At 35.8% G+C, this 15038-nt stretch overlaps 2 long non-coding RNA genes across 23 annotated transcripts in view; both read right to left on the bottom strand.

Annotated features, from left to right (window-relative positions):
- Positions 1–5733, bottom strand: part of LOC107318096 — a 93729-nt gene extending 87996 nt beyond the window's left edge. For all 22 annotated transcript variants that reach the window (XR_004308378.1, XR_004308370.1, XR_004308371.1 and 19 more), the window contains exon 1: positions 237–5733. This is a non-coding gene — a long non-coding RNA (uncharacterized LOC107318096). The remainder of the gene's footprint in view (positions 1–236) is intronic.
- A 78-nt stretch (positions 5734–5811) lies between these two features.
- Positions 5812–14553, bottom strand: LOC107318093. Its single transcript, XR_004308453.1, has 3 exons — positions 14459–14553; positions 9733–9826; positions 5812–9134 (listed from the first exon to the last, which is right to left on the bottom strand). It is a non-coding gene; the product is annotated as an uncharacterized LOC107318093 (long non-coding RNA).
- Between the last annotated feature and the right edge of the window lie 485 nt (positions 14554–15038).

Below are 15038 nucleotides of genomic sequence, written 5' to 3'. Positions count from 1 at the left end.
TTCTTCTCCTGAAATAAATACAATTTTTTTTTATTGTATTCATTGACAACAGGATTTTACTGCATATTTCTGGGTACCATTTAAAGTGTTTCATTATGAAACCTATGTACAGGGACATATATATATACAGTAAGACTGAATCACATAGCAATATATAGACACAAACAGAAGTGCTTAAATTGACAGAGACAAAAAGAAACCCTGTAGATTATCTTGTCTCTTGAGACTGAACCTACCTCGGACTGGTTTTTGGCACAGCTACAGATGCTGATTACCTCTGACTCCAAATTGGTGACCTCCACTGTGGCCTTTTTTCACTGGTCATACTGTAGGATAATTGCTGCAGTAATAGTGTGAAAGATTAACATTTCTACATAGCAACTTTACTGAAGAAGGACATTTTGTATACATTGTGTCTATTGTGGTATTATTTTTTCACTTGCTTGACCTGCAAAGAAAAAAGACTGGAAAGACTATGCTTGCGTTTTCATAACAATATTCATGCTAGCTTCAAAAATGGACTGCTCATGCAAATAAGGCAAAAAGATTTTGGCTTTTGATGTCAACTGATAGAATTACTCTTATGACTAACAAAGGCTTTTAACACCACTGACTGTCAAAAATACAAACGCCTCCCTTAAACATTCCTAATAACAATCTCCTCTGTATATTATAAAGCAGCTGAAATCCAAGCCAATTAAAAAAAGATCATAATTCACTGGAAGGATCAACCTGAAAAAGAAATTCCATGTCATTTCCATCATATTTTGAGAGGAGCAATGAAATTTTTTGTGATTTAGTTCAGTAGTTCAGAAGCACTCCTAGCAGCACATGAAAATAATAAAATACAATAATGTACTTTCTTTTGAGAAACATCTAACACATTACTTGAACATTTTGGGGGATGATGAACTGTACTGAATGCTAATGCATCCGTGGAACAATGGAGACCATTGATGCTTTTCAAGTCTCTTTAACTGTATAAGCTTTCATAATAATGGTAAAATGAAGAAAATGTAGTCTTAGAAATCTCTAAATTTGATAAATAGAATATTTGCAGCACCCCCAAAATTCTTCCCTGACATAGGGCTAGGGAACATCCAGCATGTCAGAGTACAGAGCCTAGTTACTCTAAGATGTGAGAAAAATCAGTATTTTACAGCTAGTGCCCATGTCATTCCATACTCAGCCAAATGCATTTCATGAAGCTGGGATGTACTGATAAAAAATGGTGTTGGTAACCACAGAAATTTTTGAGAACCTAAAGAACATACTGTCAAGACAGTATGGATTATGAAATTTGACCTTTTTTTTTTTTTTTTTCTTTCCCACTTTAAATTATTAATTTTAATTTTAGGACTGTTTTCCCTCACCCCAAACATACAATTACTGTGTGTGTGATACTGAATAATCGTAGAATAAAAAAACATGATTGAAAAGAATTTAGTGGTCTCCCATTGCCTTGAAGTGTAATTTTCTACTGAACTGAGGCTCTTAAGATACATTTTAATCTTTCAACTCTTTACTTGTCATTGACAAGGAGAAGCAAGGAAAGAACAATAAATCCCTGTTTATAGAAGTAGGATAAAATGAAACCACTCAAGCATTTACCTTATATTACAAAATGTGAACTTTAGCTCCTCAAGATTCATTTGCTGGACCTCTCCCCCTTACCTGTCAGGCATTTGCTTAATAATTTAAATTTTAGGCCAGATTTGACAAATGCTTCTTTCATAAAATATACGAAAACTTGCTTTGTCTGCACAAGGAGCACTAAGATTTTATCTTTAGCTGTCACAGAGTAAAAAGAGAATGAATATATTCTGAGGTACTTGGAAGGGTGTTTAGAAAGACAAATCTATTACGTTGCTTTTAAAGCTATATTTGCAGAGCTGACTGAGAAAGCACAGTCCATCTGCATTTCCCTGTTCATTAGGCTGTGAATAGGTGTGAGTACATGTATACTCATGGGTTTCATTACAGAAATACCTCACAATCTTTACATTTCTAGCTTGTCAAGCGGAAAGCACTAGTCACCTCCATCTTGCAGGCAAGGAAATGGAACCTAAGATTATGTGTGATCTATTTAAGGTCAGAGAGGAAATCTGCATTAAGATTTGAACTCAAGTATTCTGATCTCTAAAATCCAACCACTATACCATCTTTAATCTATTGAGGATGCAATGCTGAACACACCCCTAAGACACGTTCTAAATTGGAACATGAGTTATCAGTCTGCAGGAAAACAAAAGCAGAAGCTGAGTAAAGAGATGGCTAAGGCAAGTTGTTTGATGAATATAACTGCTTGAAGGTATAGCCAGGCATGCTGAAAGTTATTCTTTACAAAGAACCCCCTCAAATAAACAAAAATCACAAATGAATTAGAAGACACCATCTCTCAACAGGCTGGAAAGAAGATTCTGTCCAGTACTGCAGGACTGGGACAGTGACTGACTGAATTCTGTACAGGGAATCATGGTTCAACTGATGACAAAAGCAAGCACTGCAAGGCAGTAAACAGTGATATCCTTGGAATCTACCTGAATTCGTAAAGCTGAGTGAATGTGTTTCCTACAGATCAGGGCTGAACCTGGACCCTGAGGAAGGGCACAACAGATTTCATGCAATGTATTTAGCCACACCTCTGTTCAATTCTTTCTCAATTACCTCTGGCCTCCTTGTAGTCCCAGCAAAAAAGAACTTTTCTACCTCAGAACTGTATTGATCAGCCAACTCAACAGCCTCTGAATAAATCCAAAACCTGCACAGATGTTTTACTCTCCTGGACTTGGTGCGGTGATTCTTTTTTTTTCTTTCTTTTTACTGATATTTTCCATCTCCCAGTATCATGGAAAAGAAATAAAGCTGGATAAGGCATTTGTTTTGACTTCACGGAAAACCCCAGATAGGCCTATAATGTTTCTGGCCCATATTTCAGAGCATTCTTTCAGGAACGGTAACCTTGTCTTCTCCTCCCTGGGGGGAATATTAGAACAGATTCCTTCCAGCTCTGCTTCCAGCTCAGGGAGCACAGTGTTATGACAGGCTGTCCTCCAGTGGAGAGCACTAGAACTGACAGCCACAAATTCTGCAAGGTAACATCTTGACTTTGACTGATTGACAAACTCCAAGCTTTTATAGAGAAAAAAAAAAAGAACAACAAAAAAAGTGCTTTTTATTCCTCTGCAGATTTCCAAGGGTCTGCAACTGACAGAGTTTCAAGGCCCATTTAATCAAATGGTGTCCATTAGGCCCGTTTTCAGGAGGTTGAAACTGCACAGTCAGATTTTCATTATGCACAAATGTAGAAGATGTCAATGAAATGACACCTCTATTATCTGTTAATGTAGAATGAATCATTTTAATGGAAAAAAAAGTCTTTTTTTTGTAAGTGTGTCTTAAAAGTCTTTTGTTAGAAATATATATCCACTACATTTCAGTCTAGTTCCGATCACTTTCTAAGTCCATTTAACATTCTCAGAGAGAAAGATAAACATTTAGATTTTAACTGTAATCAGTGATGCATTATAGAAGCAATTCAGGTCCTATTATTTTAGATATCCCCTTTGCATGTTGATAATAATCTCTCATTCCATTAGAAAGAGACTATTATTTAATTTTTACTCCACCACATGACAGAAAAACAGGAGGCCTTGTCAAATTAATTCATATTCCTTATTTTGTGTCCCAACAACATAAAACACATGTGAAAGCCTCAATCTGGCTCCTAACAAGCACAGATTTAATAAAGTCATTGTTAGAGAATGCTAGGCTATGAATGGGGCAAACACTCTATAAAGTATGTCAAATATCTTTATAAAGAAGAAATCACTCTAACATATTACACTCATCAACACTGTCTTCAGCTAATAAGCCAACCCTAAAAACAAAAAAGATCATCAATTAAAAACATCACATACATTTTATCATCATTCCTTGATAAAGAAGTGGGAGAGAATTATGTTTGGGAATACAACCATCACTCAACCTATTATTAAAAATAGACAAACAAAAACCTATTGGTGCAGTTACATGCCATTAGAAGCAATTAGTGAACATGCGGTATGGTACAGTAATATTGTGTCGAAACAGGAAACTGTTCATAAAAAAAACAAAATCCATGTGAAATTTGGTTTGCAACTCTATTTCAGTCACTCCTTGAGGAGACAGACACCTTGTAAAGGTTTCTTATTAGTGTTTTAATTAATCTGATTTTATATTTTATATACGTACTGAGTTGCAGAACCACACAGAGTGGAAACAGACTCCCAATAACAAGGTCCTCCAGGTACCAGGAGAACAGTTTTGGGTCATACAAGAGGTATCTTTAGTCTTGTAATTCAGTCCTACTTTTCACAGAACATCCTTCCTGTAACAGGGATTGAAGATTTCCAAACTGCGTCATGAATAGTTACAACTAATATGAATGATAAACAAATTGCACATATTTAATAGCTAACAAACTGTCACCTCAGGAAGGCAGCTGCCAACATCCCACATAAAATATTATGAAAAACCTAAGTAACAAGAAAATTCTATCCTCTTTCTGCTGGTTTTCAAGTGAAAAAAAACAAAACATAGCACTACTGCTGAGATCGAAGAATCATACACAATATTAAGATGTTTTGAAATACATACATTACCCTTCCAGGAAATGGCATAGGAATTCAGCTCTGTATATTAAATTGCATTTACAGTGTGTCATCATTTTCTGTTCACAAACTCTGAATTTGAAGTCATTCACTTATTTATTACAATGTATTTGTCAGGTTTCAAAATCTACTGTTTTCTTCAGATCTGACAATATCAAGCACTAGCATCTTTTCAGCAGCTGCTAAGTTCCTTTGCCTTCCATACACCTAAACACCAGATATATCAGAACAAACATCAGAAAGGTAGATAAACATGGAAGACAGAGATGAAAAGAGAACAGATGGACTCATCTGCAATTATACCTCTGAAAAGACTGAGAGCCTCTCAGAGATTTATAAACCTTCTGGTGACTAGACATTCAGTGATCAAATAAAATGTTCCCTGAAAATGTTTCAAATGAGTAATTCAAAACAGTACTTTCGTGTGGGACACAGGATACTTCTTAAACTAGCATTGATCCCATAAGCAGAAAGCAATTAGGTACCCAAACTTATCTGCGAGTTTATGTAACTTGAGCAAACAGAAGCAGGATTCTGCAGAAGGTATTTACCCCAGAAAGACTGAGCCAGGGGTACGTCTGTCATTGAGATGTTTTAGACCTGGGAATATCTCCACCTTATCTCCCTACTCCTAGAAAAGTACAAAGCACTGATTTTCTATCACCTCCTCAGTAGTGACTAGTAGACCAACTCATAAAAGTTTGAGTAAATTTGAAAAGAATCCAAAAGGAAAATTGAAGACTTTGTCATTGAAAATTAGCAGCTGAAGCAGTTGCACTGACAACATTTCTGGCTTCTAAACAAAGCCTGAAGTAGGAGGTGCTCCAAGAACAGAGGCCAGAAAACGTGCAAGTGTTCACATTAAGCCTGAAATGTTTTTCATGGAAAAGAAAACATATTTTGTGAAGCAAGTTTTCTAAGAGATATAAATAGAAAAATACTGTCACACCAGCTGTCAGTTAGTAGCAACAGAAAGACCACATGTTTACCCAGCAGTGACATTTGCAGCAATACATTACAATGCTTTTCATTTCATGATCCAAAGTTTTGACCTCAAAGTAATTGAAAAACCTTGAGAGACTTGCAAAGGGAAAAAAAAAAAAAAAAAAAAAAAGAAAAGAAAAAAAAAAAAGAAAGAAAAATAGAAAAACAACCCAAAACTCAGCACCAGCAAGGACAAAGAGAGAAAGAAAATTACTCTGGTGTGGAACAATGACTTATCTAATTTCTCCACGACTGTTTTTTCATTCAGCCATGGAAAGAACTTTTCAGGCTAAAAAACACAAATTGACTTAGTCTGGAAGAAATAGCATTTAAAACACAGAAAAGGCTATAGGTTTTCACAAGTCAGTTTCTAAGTCTTATTCTGTGAGACAGAATTAATACATGTGCATTGTTCCTTCACACTAAGTTACAGGAATGGTGTTTTCTGAACAACTTAAAAGATTTTCAAACAATGTGAAGACTATAGCTGGAAGTCAATAAAATTCCATCCAATAATCATTATTTGTTTTTTCCCACTTTGCTTCTCTTTCTTTAAATTCTGCAACTATAACTCTAACTTAATTGTTTCAAGACCCATTTTCCAGCTGCAAGCTGGATTCCATTTAAAGCTATTCTTGGATGATCAGTGATACTTCTTCTCAACTAAACAAGCACGACACCAAATAAAGCCTTCATGTCCTAAACATTAACTGGAGAAACATCAATGAATTACTATAGAATGAAAAGAAGAATCTTAAAATTTGTGTGAAGCTGAAAAGATCAACTCATTTTCCTGGTCTGCTTGTCATTTTAAAAAGTAATACACAAAAGAGAAAAGCCTTTTCCAAGCAATTTGATTTGTGTTCATAGTTTAAAATTTCTTCTGCTATTATATGTCTATTTCAGCCTTCCTTTATGTGAAGGTATTTTGAAAGAAGGAGGAATCAAGTTCATCTAGCTTAATTTCATTTCCCAAAATATATTTATATATATTTATACGTAGGGAATGTAAACATAGGGAATTATCAGCATCTACTTCCATGATTTTTTGGTTTATTTCTTAGAGAAAGTCTGGAAGCAAAAGTTCCATCTATGGAATGTTTTTTAATGTATTTTTAACTGAGAGGGTTCATGATTTCATAGAATATTTTAACAAATGAGATAGATTTTTCACAAATGGAAATTTGTACTTAATTTCTAGCTAGGTGCTGTAAAATTGATCCCCAAACTACTCATCCTTTAACAGACAGAAATACAGAATTAACGATTACAACAGACTCTAAGGGTTTACATGCTATAAACATTAAAAGAAATTACTTTGGGCACAGAACATCATTTTGAGTCAGCTGTGGCTATTAAAAAATAATTTGCTTCTCCAGATAATATTTAAAGCAAATCTTGTAGTAGCTAATGTAGTATTTAGACCATCTTTTTTTTTTTTTCTTTTTTTTTTTTTTTTCATCCCCCTGTTGTACCAACAATGGCAACATTCCTTGTCTTTTTCTTTCCAGTGTTTCTTCCAACCTCTCCCCAGGTACAGTTCTACTTTCTTGTTCCCTTCACTTATGATTCCCAAGAGTCAAACTGGCAAATAGATCACTAAGTCCTTGCAAAATACTCTGCGAATTAAAGATGGTTACTTCTATAATACTGAATCATGAAGGGAGCTTTCCAAGCAGCATTTATTTGCAGCAAAGAAAATACTATAAAGTCGCACAGCTATCCCAGATCTGAGGTCAGTTGGAGCACAGTAGAATTAGAATTACACTGCCACACAACCCTTCTGTAACCAAGGTATGGAAAGAGAGAGAGGAAATTGAAAAGATGGAAATGCATGGGGTATTTAGAGTTGAGGTTATCACCTCAATTACACAGAAAAGTAAAACAAAATGAACGCAAGTAGATAAGGTCAAAATGTAATCTGGAATTTTGGTATAGCTCAAGGGACAAAGAAAAGGATTTATTTGAAATCTTTTCCTTCCAATTTTCTATAAACTATTCTTTCCACATAACCAAACAATAGATTTACGTACTTCAAGTTTTTTGCAGAGTGCAATAGCTTCCCTGCTACCAGCAGTACCCCTCCACTGCCTCCAGGGCAAATATCTGTCATAGTTTCTAAATTTCACAGTAATTTTATCCTTGAAACCTACAGCATTCTTATTGATATATTATGTATACCCATCCTGCACATTAAGTTTATAAAGCTTATTTTAAGTGTTTTTTTTTATGCACCCTTTTGTTACACAACAGGTTAAATCTCTTAGAGCGCTGAAGACTGAAAGAAGGACCAGTAGATTCATGCAATTTTGTTGGTACTTAGGGAATAAAAGAGGGCATATTCTTGGTTCACTACTATGTCAGTTTAAAAAAGCCCTACATCCTCTAATGGATATTACCAAAGCTCTTCCATATTGTTTAACTTAAAAACAAACAAACAAACCCTCACAAAAAACAACAACAAAAAAAACCCAACACTTATTTTACCACTGCAGAAACATGTATCCTTTCATTCAGAAAAGGAAAAGAAGGGAAAAGAAGGTTATCTTTTGAGCCTGTCACACAACAGGCCAGGTTCTCTGCCTTTCAAGGTCAGAAGATTAAAAAAGTGTGGTTTTTCTTTTCTAATGAAGTAGAATGATAAGTAGATACCTGATTGAACCAGCCGATAAGAACATCTACTGTGATTTTTTATTATCTCTTGTCATTCCTTCCTTTGGCTCAAAAAGATAGGAATGGAGAACCTCCATTGATCCAAGCTTTGAAAGGACTTGCTGATTATGGATAACATTCTAATTAAAGTAGCTCCTCTGGAGCAAAAAGCAACATCGACTGACTGTGCCTCAAAGCAATGTGTTGAGAATTTACTCTATAAACCAGCATTATTACACTCCTTGTATCTGTTGCAGCTTCCAGATAAATAAGTAGGAGGCATTACTTTTGGAGTGGCTTAGGTATCTTGCTCCTGTCCATAAGATCTCATCTTTTTGCCATGAAATCCGGGCTACTCACAACCAGAACTGCATGAAATCACATTTGATTGCAGTGTCCAAAGCCTACAGTGGCTGCATCACCAGAACGAAGTGCAAAGATTAAAACCCTGAAAGAAACATCAGGTTTTTCAGTTACATGCAGGCATTTGCAAGGGTTAAACTAACTGCTTTTGTTTGCTTTTATTTTTCTAGTCTAGGCAGAACGGTTGAAGTAAATGGAAAAACAGCTTTTCTCCCAGATTTCCTTGCTGTTTTTCCTTGATTGCAGTACCAGCAACTACATTTTTGTAGAACAATGAGCTTGACATCATCATATTAACAGTTGGTCTCCTCTGCTCATTTTCACCAAGGCCTGCTGGGTAATTTTACTGAACTCACCTTATTTTTATGAGGGTCTCTCAGCAGGAGGGCAGGCACTCCATGCCAGCTTTGATACTCACAGTGTGTTGGCACATTGCAGTTGCTTCCCTAGAGACTGGGAAAATGATCAGCACTGCAGGATCTTCTGCAAAAATCAGGGAAAAGACATTTGTTAGCACTCTGGAGAAGTCTAAGCAAAAGATATTCACTGCACGGAACCAAATCAGCATCTGTTTTATTTTTTTCTGCAGCAAGGGTAGTTCAGTAAAATGTCCAGTCTACCCTGAATGTGACAATTATTCTGACAAGAAAAGTACTAATCAAGATACCAAACATCAGCTGTGATTTCTTTCACTGAAAAATAAAACAAGTTAAAAATAATAATAATAAAAAAGAAATAGAAAATGGCATACAGGCTGAACTACTTATTTAGCTGAAGTCCAAAAGAGGTTCTCCCAGTGTCAGCTGTCCACTGCATCTTAAAATAACAACTAATGATTTTCCTTAGTTTGCATACATCCTAGCTGAGAGCTCACCTCTGAAATAGCAGCCCACAAGAAGAAGCAGTTGACATATGAGCAGTGTTTGTTTATCTTGGCCATTTCCGCAGGCCATAAAATTGTTTGGGTTGACTATGAAAACAACTGCCACTTTAAAAGAACAAAACATATCTTCCTATATCTTCCTACACAATCAACCAGAATAAATGAAAATAAGAGCAGGAACAATTCTCCAATGCTTACCTTAACTGTTACAGCTACAAATGAAGACCATTCCATTTACACTGCCTCCATGATCTTTTTTGTAATAGTTTCACAACTGTTTGCTTAATAAATACTTAAAAGAAAAGAAAAAGCTCCCGTAAGTAGCAGTGGATGCTAACATTGGTTTAGAAATCTTGATAGAATGTGATTGCTCCCAAGATGCCTTTTTACAAAGAAATTACCATTTATTTAGTGAATTCATTTTCATTCAAAACGCATGATTCTAATGGATGACAGGAACAGCATAAATCACATTTTAGTGAGAGAATTTGTAACAAATTTCTCAAAAATAAAATTACTGACAATATGAGTGTATTTCCTCTCAGAATTTCCATTGAGTGAGATATTCATACATCAGCCTCAGGAAAAAGCATTTCTATTTTCTTTCCACAGATTTTTCTGAATTCATGATGCAACTGTAAGGGCACAACTTCTGTATTTTCTTGAATAAAAAAGTATGTTCCAAAATGTAAAGAACAGCTCAACAGCACCGATTTAGAACTAATCAACTGTTTACATTTAAATCTCCTGTTTCCATCTCAGCAGCCAAGGCGGTTTATGATGATGGTCTCATGGTTATTTATGATCACAGGCCTATGCACCACACAAGTTTAGATTCTAAGAATTGTCACTTCACAACATCAAAGAAAAAAATTTGATATTGCTAATGGCTATTCTATGCCTAAATGAATTATTATGATTATCAGAACATTCAAAACTTCTGAGTCAATTGGATTTCTCTCAAACGCCACACAGTGCTATTCCCCTGACAATGGGAGAGAAAGCAAGTTTGAGTCACAAACTGCTTATGTAAGGTTTATCATCTTTGTGGAGCAGATCCTGCTTGTGAATCATGAGTACAGAGTAGATACTCTGTCATTTTATCGGAGAGAGACTATTCCTCCCTAAACCCAAACTTTATCCTTGGCATTGACTGAAAGGCTTAAACCACCCTTGCCAATTACAGTAAAAAAAATAAAACTGTTCTCCAATATGTACCATGCTGTACATTATTTAAATACTTGTTTCTCTTATAGGTCATTCCTTTAATGTGAGAGAATATGGAAATTCAATGCACAGTTTGGGTCTGGAAGTAGTAAATATCTTTGCCCACTCACCTACAGACTTTAGTATAATTCCCCTTGTCTTTCTCACTCGTTTCCTAGCTCCCAGTCTCCATTCTCACTCTTTCCATTCTGTACTGGAGGCTCTGCACCTGAAAACACATGGCTTACGTTCCCCAAACAGCATGCCTTTCCCACATGCTTATCCATAGGCCATGTCTCTGGTGAGGTAGGGGCCAGAGACAGACCCCATTCTACTGTCAGGTGTCAGCCTCTAGGCACAAGCATTTCTGTTTCCCTCTGTTTTGCATCACTTTGGTCCTCCTCCTACTGAAGGTCTTTATATTTTATAGCATATATGAAAGGTAATTGGGTATTCTGTTTACAGTGCTATTTTGCAGAGCTCTAATTACTAATGTATTTAGTATTCTGAGTCTAGAATTCAAGCCTTTTGACAAATTATTAATCACAAAGATGAGAAGCTCAAAAATAACAAAATGAAAAGCTTACTCATGGCCATACGCACGTTAATCTTCATTAATCAGCAGTTACGGATTCGGACAAGAATACTAATACAAATCATGCAACAAGAATGTTTCTGCATGAGAATTCATTTACTGAGCGATGTGTAGGTTAGTAGGAGACCTCAAGCCTCTTTCAGATTTGCTTCACCTTCCCTTCAAACCATTCTGTTGAAAGTACAAACAGCAACCCACTTTTCCTACTGATCTGGCCTCCTCTAATCTGCTTACTTGAACTACATAAAGAAAAACAAAGCTATTCATGCTATATTTATTAAGCACGAGTTTAATATATAGACTTTTTTTTCCTCCACTAACTGCGCAAGTTAATGGAAGAAAACCTTGAACATTTTTCTGTACATCTCAAGCACTGTACTGTGTGTCTCCAACCCAAGGGGAATTTAACTCACTAGCGAGCAAATTAGATTTAAAAAAGTGTACTTCTAAACCACAAGTATTTATTTATTTTTACTGCTGGTAAAAGATAAAGGGAAGAAAGGAAAAGGGAAAATATCTCAAAATGGAAAATGCCACAAGACCCTTCCAGAAACTGGAAAGACATACTGTCCATTATTGCTGTTCAATAACAGTTTCCAAATTGACTGTATCACTATACCTTAGAGGCACTCTCTCCACCTTACTGCTTATGAACACATCAATGGACAGGACAGTAAGCTTTATCTAAATTTCCAGTGCAGTATACTCGCAGAGCTAGCAAGCTTTCTGTCAAAGAAGAAAATCAAATCAGTTTGATAGTATTACTTCTTGATATATCTGTTTTGGATCTTTCTTAAAACCTCATTAGACTCGTAAGTATCTGGTCACTACTAACCTTTTTTATAAACAGAAAGAAGACACTGAATGCTTCCTCTCTGGCTTCTTCCTATTTTCTCTCTCCCATTAATTGAGAGCCTGTTCTTTTTTTCATCAAATGTATTTATGGAAACTCTTTTTCTTTACCCTTACTAAATTTCAATGCACTCAGCACTGATTTAATTGATACAAACTGAGAGGTATCTGTCTTTTTCCCTATTTTTGTGTGTTCCCTTTTGTTTTAAAGATACCAAGACACAGTTAAATTACCATTACCTTCTTGCTCTCATCTGCTTATATACAGACAGTTGGCCTTTGTACCAGTTACCAGCTGGGTTAGTCATTCTCAGATCTGTTTATATGGACAATTTTGTGCCATAAGTGAATCTTGGTTTCTCAGTTATTTCTAATATTGTCTTTCCGCAACACTGTCTGCAGATGCAGAGGCAGCAATCTGAGCTAAGAGCTGCTCACCCTACCAGACATTCTGAATAGGCCCTGAAACAGATGTTCCATCCCCTACCACAGCTGTAATTTTACCTGAGAAAGGCAAATTATAACATATGATCTGGATATGAAATTTTAGATGTAAGAACTCTGAGTCTTATTAAAAGCACATTACAGCTTCAGCCGTGTTTCAGTGGAAGGCATCACTAGTATTTTGTGGAACAACCTACAAGTCAATTAACCATCTCTGTCAGCTGCAGTTTTTTTTTTTTTTTTTTTTTAAACAAGATACAAATACTATTTATTTTTGCCTGATTTTAGTGATTCAGATTTTGATTTTTCAATGATTTCAAATCATGAGAGTTCTCAGACCTAGACAAGTAAGTAGCTACCTGCTTACAGCAATGGCAACCATTGATCTTTATTTATGGTGGCATTTGTTACCAACAGAAAACTTATATACGTGAATAAGACGACTGATATTACCAGACAACCACCAAGACTGATATTTACTTCTATACTCAGGATTGTAGATGACTAGCGGCATCTAAGCAAATATCATTTGGGAACATACATTAGCAGTTGCTTTATTGCAAGCCTCTTTGGGAATATGTGTGCTGAAATATGTATTTGATGTTCATAGACTGGTAACAGCAGACTCAAGCAAGAAAAATAAACAATTTTGCAAATTGCATATGACTTCTAAATGAGATTCAGCAGCATGGTTTTTGTCATGCTGGTGATTTGGTCCATCTCTAACTTCTTGTTACATCATTTCCTTTTAATCTCTCTTTTATTGTAGTAAAAAGATTACATCTGCCCATGCATTTGGACAACACAGGTCCAAACTAGGCTCCAATTGAAGAACAAAAACCAATAGCAACAAGTAAAAAAAATATCCAAAACAGCAAGCCAAATAGTAACAAAAGAAGCCCAAGCAGATGAACAAAAAATCATATCCCCAATCATACAAATATTTATGCTGTATGGCCATATGACATCACTGGCTGTTAGCTGATAAAAAAACTGTAGTAGCTACAATGCATCTCTAATACATAATAAATAGGAGCAATCCAGTTATGCTAGTACTAATCATTAACTACAGCAGAAAACACATGCCAAACACCTGACTTATCTCAAGCACCATGACAGAAATATGTTTCTATGATGCATAGAAAAGTTACAATTATATTCATTTAATTGGCCTAATACCAGTGTATCTCTGAAGCTAACACATCCGAAGATATTGTCACCTAATCTATTAGGGCAGTATTGACATTTGCAGGAATTGCTTTCTGAAGATTAAGATGAAATGAAGTTGAAATTGATTTAAGTATTTGAAAGGGTTTGTTCACTGGTTTTACAATGCAACGACTGTCATTTCTGAACGTCTGACTGATTTAAAATGGTTTAAAATAGAGTTTTTATTTAATTATCCTGCACAACTACTGTATATGAAACATTGATTACACTGAGAGGCTCTCTGTGGCAAAAAGCTTACAGCAAACAGAGATGGAAATCAACAGATGAAATAAGAACCATTAAATTGCTCATAGAGAATGAAGACACACAAGACTAAAGCACCAATGATTGTGTTTTGAAGTTCTTATGCATTTCTATATTGGTTGAGGATTAAGAACGTCATTCATGAAAGGAATAGATAGAATAATTTCCAGGAAATGGAAATAACTTAGACTTCAAAGCAGAGAGACATTCTTGGGAAAAATAAAAATAAAAATAAAAATCAAGCAGCAGGAGAAATCATGTTCTTTTAGAGTCCGTTAATATTAAAGCAATTTCAGAAGATGTCAGTGTCTAAAGTTTAATGCTCTTGGACCAGTGGATTAAAAAAATGCCTACCCCATCCTTCACTACTGCAGAGGCACTGGTGTGCATTCCTTCGGTCTGGCACCCTTGTCCCTGACATCTTTTCACACAGCACATCCAAAGCAGCTTTCCTGTAAGGACATGTATAAAGGGAAGATGTTGCAGACATGGCACCAAGCGCCTGGGGGTTTTTGTTCCCAGATTAATGATTGATAACATCAGTCATTACTTTTAGTGATGTTACAGTACCTAATTCTGCAAATGTGACAGAAAAGTTAGATAGTTTTCTTTTGGATAATCCAAATCAGGTTTCAGACACAAGATGTTAAGCTCTTTCATAACAGAAGCAGCTTTGAACACACCAATAAATGAAAAGTGGAAACTCGGAAGAAACTTTTATGCTAAAAAAACATCCTGGGAAAGTGGGATAATGCAGCAGGCAGATGTGGGGATCAGAATCACAGTGGTGGGCTTGCCAGCTATATGTCAGCCATAGGAACACACTCAGGTCATGTAAAAATAGATGCAATTGGTTGCAAATGTACTGATTGAGAGCAGAGCTGCAGAATGTGACACCGCAATTTGTAAAATCACACCTATCTCCATAATGAAT

Source organism: Coturnix japonica, chromosome 9 (assembly GCF_001577835.2).
Source record: "Coturnix japonica isolate 7356 chromosome 9, Coturnix japonica 2.1, whole genome shotgun sequence".
Lineage (NCBI taxonomy): Eukaryota > Metazoa > Chordata > Aves > Galliformes > Phasianidae > Coturnix > Coturnix japonica.
Note: the sequence above shows the minus strand (reverse complement) of the source record. Positions and strands in the feature narration are given on the sequence as shown.